Below are 7,334 nucleotides of genomic sequence, written 5' to 3' on the forward strand. Positions count from 1 at the left end.
TCGGTCCACGCGAAAGCTAAATTAATTAACAAGCTGCAAAGATGTTGCAAATACCGCTAATCCAGTAGGTGTTTCAGTGCAATGACGCTGCGTAAAACTGCAAAATTGTTCATTTACTTGTTACTGTGCAAAGTGTAACTCATGTGCATTGTTCTCAACAAGGATTTGCCTACTCCAATGAATGCACAAAGAAACCTCTGGATTCCCGCTCAGTCACGGATACCAGCGGCGTAGTTCTTGTACACTCATTTCCCTTTAGGCAACAACAACGGCCATTTCTATCCGTGATTTGGCCACATCCTCGCTTTGTGCTTTATGACGCTTATCTTTCCCCCATAATAACTTTTCCGGGTCCAAATAACCACGCCGCTCATCGGCCATGGGGACAAAGATGGTAGCATCAGGCGCAAGTGGTGAAAGCTCTTTTGTCGGAAGAATGGGCTTTCATCGCTTCTTATAGGTCGCTACTAGGTCGTGCTCGAATATCCGCCGTATATATGGCGAGACCGGATGGGTGCCATTTTCATCAACCTGCCGCCGTAAAACCTCACCATATTCTCAGCTCCTGTTTACAACAACAAAAACAAACACAGGATCTCGCGTACGGCCACCTCTTAACGTGATGAGAATTGCAATGAGACAGTGACTCGCTTATAGCTGTGGCAGAATCCCCTGCCCGTCAAGAACAGGCCTTTGAGCATGTGTTACTGAGAGCCCTGCAAGTAGGAAGTGGATGCTAAACAATCAGTTTATCGGCAACCTATGCGATTATTCAAGGGAGACCTGTTCGCACTTTTTCATCTAGCTTCCTCCTACTCCCCGTTCTCTTTTCACTATTCCTGATGGCAAACTTCTCGAATAAAAAAAAAGTAGGCCATAAATGAATTGCAACAGCCAGGTGTATTTATGAGTTTAATTAAATTCAATGCCCCGCCGGGGTGGCGCAGTGGTAAGACGCCCGACCACTGTGCCGGAGTTCCCGGGTTCGAACCCGACAACGACGGCTGCGTTTTGATGGAGGTGAAACAAAGTGGCGTTCGTGTACTGTGCGATGTCAGCGCACGTTAAAGATCCCCAGGTAGTCGAAATTACTCCGTAGCCCTCCACTACGGCTCTCCTTTCTATCTTTCCACTTTCATTCCCACCTTCCTCTCTTCCCTTGCGGTGCGGTTCAGGTGTCCACAGAGCAAGTGTGACAAATACTGGGCCTTTTCCTTCCTGTGAACCAATTTTTATTATTTTTATTATTAATAAATTCAATCACATTATGACAGTGAGATTACAGAGGACACCTCGAAGTCCCAGATGAAGATTATACAAATGTTACAAAAATTAAAGCCTACCGATATACAGGACATGGAGAAAATTTAACCGGCTTTGAAGGCGCACGCAGGAAATTAGAGGAGGAGGAGGAATCAAAATTTATTGTGCCCGAAATAATTCGGTGGTGCATATCTGCACCAGATGGGGTGGTTCTCTAGTTGCGGGACCTGTATGTTCCCAGCTGCTCCTGGCCCCTGTCCGTTAGTGCGAGCTGGATGGATGGGGCGGGGCTGGATAACAAGGTCTCCCATCGCTCAAGGGGTTGGGGACTGGGGGTATTGGTGGGAAGGGGAAGAGGGGGAGTCTTGAGTTTTTTGCATTCTGCCAAAATGTGTGGCAGGGTGCCTTTTTCCTTTTTGCAAAAAGGAGAGATCATATCGTGTCCCGCAGACTACATGCGGTTCATCAATAGGCGATGCGCAAGCGATCTCGCCTGCGCTCGACGCAGGATCGTCTGTTGTTGCCTGGTGAGTTTGGGGTGCGGTTCTGACAGTCTGCACCTTTCCTCTCAGTACATATGGGTTATCTCCCGAAAGCTGGTAACCGGAGGCGGTAGCTCTTCCGGCTCGTGCTCGCTCCGGATTGGCATTTCTCGGGCATGGTAGTCTGCGACGGTGTTGCCTGCTACCTGCGAGTGAGCCGGGACCCACACGAGCTCTATGGCTCTTCCCGGAAGCTTGCACTTGGATAGAATGGCTCGGGCCGCGGAGTGGATTACCCCTCTGCGGAAGCTTCTGTAGGCTGTCTTTGAATCGGTGACCACGGTGTCCACGCTCAGCTGTGCGAGTGCGAGGGGCACGGCCGCTTCTTCGGCAACAGCGGAGTCTGTTGGCTTTATGGACGCGCTCACGATCAGCCTGTTTTTTGACGCAACCACTACCGCTGCACGGTCACTGTGTTTTCGGAGCAAGGCTTCCGCGTAGAGGACCCTGCGGTTGTCTTCCAGCTTTCGGGCTATGGCTTTGGCCCGCGAGGTGCGCCTCCCGTCGTCCTTGCCCTGGCGTCATGTTCCGGGGAAGGGGTTTGGTCTCAATGGTCTTCTTCCACTCTTTCTGAAGGGCTTCCTTGAGGGGTACTGGCTCATTCTGCCATCCTATCTTGCGTAGGACGGCTCGTGCATGTTTCGTGTGACTGAGCCGGAATCTCCGATTAGAGAGGTGGGCTTCAATGAGCTCCTCCATCACGTTATGGGCTCCCATATCTAGCCAGGAAATTAGAGAAGCAGACAGCAGAGAGGCTGGACTGCGAACTGTTTGTTCGCAAGTTTGTGGCTCAAATTGTATTTACAGGGAACTCAGTCATATGACCCTCTGACATCGCTATCGCTTCAGCCTTCCTTCGTGAAAACACAACTTATAATGACCGCAAAACATTTATTAAACAATAGTTCTCCCAGCTCCTGCTGCCTGCTCCTAGTACAAGTCTATCTTTGCAGAAGCAGCATCAGAAAATTAAAAAAAATACAGCCATACACAATAAAACAGTGAAAAAATAAAAAACGGTGCGCAGTCATCGCTCCGCATCCTCTGCTTTACAAGGCTTAAGTAAATAAATTCGTTTTTCGGTTATGAAAAAGGGATTCCAGACTGCTCTCCCCATCCATGATTTACCAACTTCGGCCAAAGTTTAGTTCTTTATGCTAGGAAACCCAAAACGAGTAGCTTAACGGGATACATCGTTAACGTCGAAAGCACCATTGTTGCTGGAGGTTGTGCGAACTAATGAGGACATGAGTCCTTTGAAAACCTTGTCACTGTTTGCCCTGAAACGATTATGCAAAAGAAGCTGTTGAGCGCATAGTAATACTCGCTGTTCGGAAGCGGCAAGTTCGTGAGCAGTATAAAACAAATTATTTTCCAAACCTGCTGCGGGCCTGTGCTACAGGGCTTCAAGCGGAGGAGGTCGCTGTGTAAACTGGCGCAATGTTAAACAACGACGGAGCCTATCTCTTCGGAAGGAACAATTAGCGCCCGAGGCGCTAACAACACGAGTCTCTTCTGTGTGCTTAGCTTCTTCAAACAATGTCGAAGAGAGTTTCATTTTCTTCCTTTTAATTCATTCCTTCGAAATAAAAGAGGGAACGTTTTTTTCATACAAGGTAGCCAATCTTAGTGCCGGCACTTGTGAAGTTGATATTTGTTTTTCAGCAGAATCGGCGTTCGTCTTGAAATCGACGCTTGTTTTTTCATTACACAATATTTTTTTTTAAACTACATACATGCTTTTTTTCTAGCGTAAACCCTACCATATATGTCAGCAAGTTTTTTGTTTTGCACCTAATGACCCTCTGCATTCAAAATGAAATTAGGACGATGTAACGCAAATTCAATACTTGAGTTGATGCTCTGAGCGTTCTGAGAACTTTAATGTTATTATTTGGAAAACTTTTATTGAATATGTACCTCCAACCTTCATTTGATAACTGCCTCACTTCGATTTACATGTTTTTTCTTCCTTTAGAATTATTGCGAATCTCTTTTGCGTAGCTATATTCATATATCATAAGCAGTAAGTGAAAAATTACGCAGAAGTGTCGCAAGAAGCGTAAAAGGCAGAAACAAAAAGCCATTTTATTAACTGTGCAGCACTTTATTACCGGAAACGTACACTCTTAATCTGGTTCCACATACGTCCCGCTTATTAAGCGGAACGTTTTTGAAAGTTCCACTTATTAAGCGGAACGTTTTTGAAAGTTCCACTTATAACTGAAACCTATGTGGAACGAGATTGAGTGTACTGTCGGACCAGCCTTTTTTTTGTATAGTGTTCTGTATGTAATTAGTACAACATCGTAGGCAGCCACTTCAGAATGGAGGCCTTTTCCAGCAATGTTGCAATAATAAACGTATATTCACTTCGCCAATTTTGTTGGATCTCCTGGAAGATTGGTAATTGTCACGCAAACATTCCAGTAAATTTCGAATGAAGTCTTATAGCGCCACTTGCTGCCCGCTTATCCCGATTTGCCTCAGTGCAGTCTTCTGAACCGTGACACCGTGCAAGGTCATCCCCTTCACTCAGAAAAAGGAAATTCCCTCATGGGGCATCGCTCCCATTGCGACACCTTGTCCCCTTGCCTACGCTTGTTAGCGTGGACACGCATTTCTTCTTTACGCGTAGCTCCCGGCACGGAATCAGCGATGGCCCAAGCGTACTTTCCCTTTTCGTGCTGCCTGCACCTGCATGCTTAGTGCCCGGTGGCCTACCTTCATTGCTTCGTTCTATGTTTGTTTTGGCTAGATTATTGACTCGACTTTAACTTACATTGTCCTTATTTGTAACGTGCCTCTGACGGCGCCCTTACCTTTTACGTGAGATGCTGCAGGGAAATATTTATCGCTCACAGTCTGCCGCATTACCACAAATCTTTTCTAAAATACAGCTCTCTTTGCTCTATATAATATCAGTAGGCACCTTTGAATATTTTGCTACAGAGGACATGGAGTGCAGTAATAAGGAATAAGAAAAAAACGAAAATCAGCATTTTGTTGTTGTTGGGGCCGTCGCATTCTCTAAACCACTTTAACTCCAAGACCGCGGCAGCTTAATAAATCCTACACTCCAGAAGTCGGTGCTCGCAAAAAAGGCGCAAGCATTTGAAATAATGTCGTTCCCGAAACTCACTTTAAGAATTCCCATTTTTCAGTGTTTGAAGGTAGACCACTTGAGATAACAAGTTTTATTGAAGACAGCTTGTGTACCATCAGGAAAAGAACAGAAGAAAAACGCCCCTTTGCTTGGCGTTTGTGCGAGTGCGCAAAGAGCATCTATTCAAGAGCACAATCGAGGGTCGTGCTCTTGCAGAGGTGATCGTTGCCCCAATATGCAAGTATGCAGTGCGTAACCTAACTGAAAATAACAAACGACACAAAAATGGGCTGTTATCCCGAAGACGTGTACTTGACACATCCTCACATATTTCATCATATCTCCTGCCAATTCCGAAAATACAAGTGGTTTGCAGTTTCAGATTATCATTGAACGAGATTAACAGGACATACAAATATTTGTACTTTCCGGCAATCTTATTTACATCGCGAAAACCTGCCGCCAAAATCTAGACTTCTGCCTTAAAAAATCCTCCTTGGAACGTATGTAGTCTTCAGTGTTTCACTGCCTTTTACCATACCCTGTTTGTGGTCGCTATCGTTGCTATAGATAATTTATTTCAAAAAGGGCCAGAGTTGTTTTTAGTAAGAATGGAAAACATATCTCGACTTTCTAACCGCACAGCTCTTTTTTCTTTTTTTTTGTGCGTTGCGTTCGGCTGTTGAAGTGCCTATAATCACACTACTAGCTAAGGAGATGCACTCCTATGCTCACATTAGCATCTTTTGTTTCTGTGCAATTATAAAACGTGTTGAAAGCATCCATTTTTCTGGCCATCAGGAAGAAAATACTCAGGCATATCAGCCAAAGGCGTGCACGAAAACATGAACGCTGCAAAACTGATTACAAATTCATACGCCGGCTTCGTGGAAAGATGTGACCTTTCTGAAGCACTCATGCTTAGGCAAATTACAAGGGGTTGCCGATAAGAGCATCAGACCCCAACCATCCCGAATCTTATTTTCCGTCTAGTGTGTCTAGTCAAGCCAAGTCTTTTGGGCATATTATGCAGCGGCGCCCCGACTAGATGAAATATAATTCGATTTTTTTTTCTGTACCTCTACATTGCAGATTTGGAGGCAACAAGTGCAGAAGAGATATCAAAGAGTAAGTGCTCCGCGCATATCTTCGCTATAAGATCTCCAAGCACACACATTGGTAGAAAGTTTGATCATCACTTCTTTTGCGAGAGCTGCTCTCATTTTCTTGCAAGAACAACCAGGTGCGCACCTTTGGTTATTCAAGCGCGTCAACTCAAGTTGGCAGGAGCATCAATTTTTCGTTGTTCGGAAGCGACGCGGTGGGTCGAGAAAGCCGCAATTACTAGACCTTCATTACTGACGTTGACGGTAATTACAAGAATAAGCCTATGCAAAAGCCTATACAAAAGTATATGCAAAAGCCTATGCGAAGGCGTGTGCATAATAGCATAATATATGCTTCTTCTACACTCTTCCGAAATCAAAAACAAAGTAGAGACTATACGAAAAGCTGTCCAAGTTAGAAAACTTCTATCAACAATGCAACCCTGGATTGAATGTACCTTTTTTGATACCTTTTCATTTCTTTCTTCAGCTATTGCAACTACTAGTGACTGCTATATTCTAGAGCAAATATCGCTCTCTACCACATGAATAAAAAGATGAGATGTAAGTAGTATTGTATTCTTCATTTATTCGAAAAAATAGCGCTTACGTAAACCTGCGAAAGCCAACAGGGAGTTTGTAGGGTTTGCGTTGAAGCATGGGAAAGGTCAAATATGCACTACTAATCTGTAGGCGTCATGATATCAGCCAATTAAGAATTAGGGGGACACTTAAGTTCTTCTTCTTGTTACGTGACAACATTAAAGGCTTTGATCCATTTCGCTTACACCTCTTATTTTGCTCTTACTGTGACATTATGTGAGGCTCATACAAGTTTACCGTTTGTTACCACATAACATGCGTTCTTTGTTCGTATAGTGGCATCGTGGTTGGAGCGCGACCCGAAAGATATTAGTCCGATCCCGACACTTGACCTAAAAACATTCTTTCTATATGAAACATGTTGCTTTTCATGTCAGACCCCCGTAGATTAATTCCAACTTTGATCACAGCACCATGTTTTGCGCTAAGAGGGAACTCCAAAGCTATTTCGTTAACAGGTACGTTGAAGCAGTCAACAGTTTATCTCTTCGCCTCTCATTTTTGTATCAAAAACAAATGCCTGCATTCTAGATTAGAGCCTGGAAGCAAATCAGCCGTAAATTTCAGACATGCAAATCAGTTCTCACGGCCAGCAAACACTTTGGAAAACATTAGTTAGGAATAAAGAAAAGGAAAACCCCCTTTTGTAGCCGCGCACTCATCGAACTTTCTGCCGCGTCGCCAGATTTAACCGTTGTACACTTTTGAAACATT

The 7,334-nt window shown here is 44.5% G+C and overlaps 1 pseudogene; it reads right to left on the bottom strand.

Moving 5' to 3' along the window:
- Window positions 1-1,477: 1,477 nt before the first annotated feature.
- Window positions 1,478-2,522, bottom strand: LOC146208193 (uncharacterized; annotated as a pseudogene).
- Between the last annotated feature and the right edge of the window lie 4,812 nt (window positions 2,523-7,334).

Source organism: Amblyomma maculatum, chromosome 1 (genome assembly GCF_055883805.1).
Source record: "Amblyomma maculatum isolate TAMU_Amacu chromosome 1, ASM5588380v1, whole genome shotgun sequence".
Classification (NCBI taxonomy): domain Eukaryota; kingdom Metazoa; phylum Arthropoda; class Arachnida; order Ixodida; family Ixodidae; genus Amblyomma; species Amblyomma maculatum.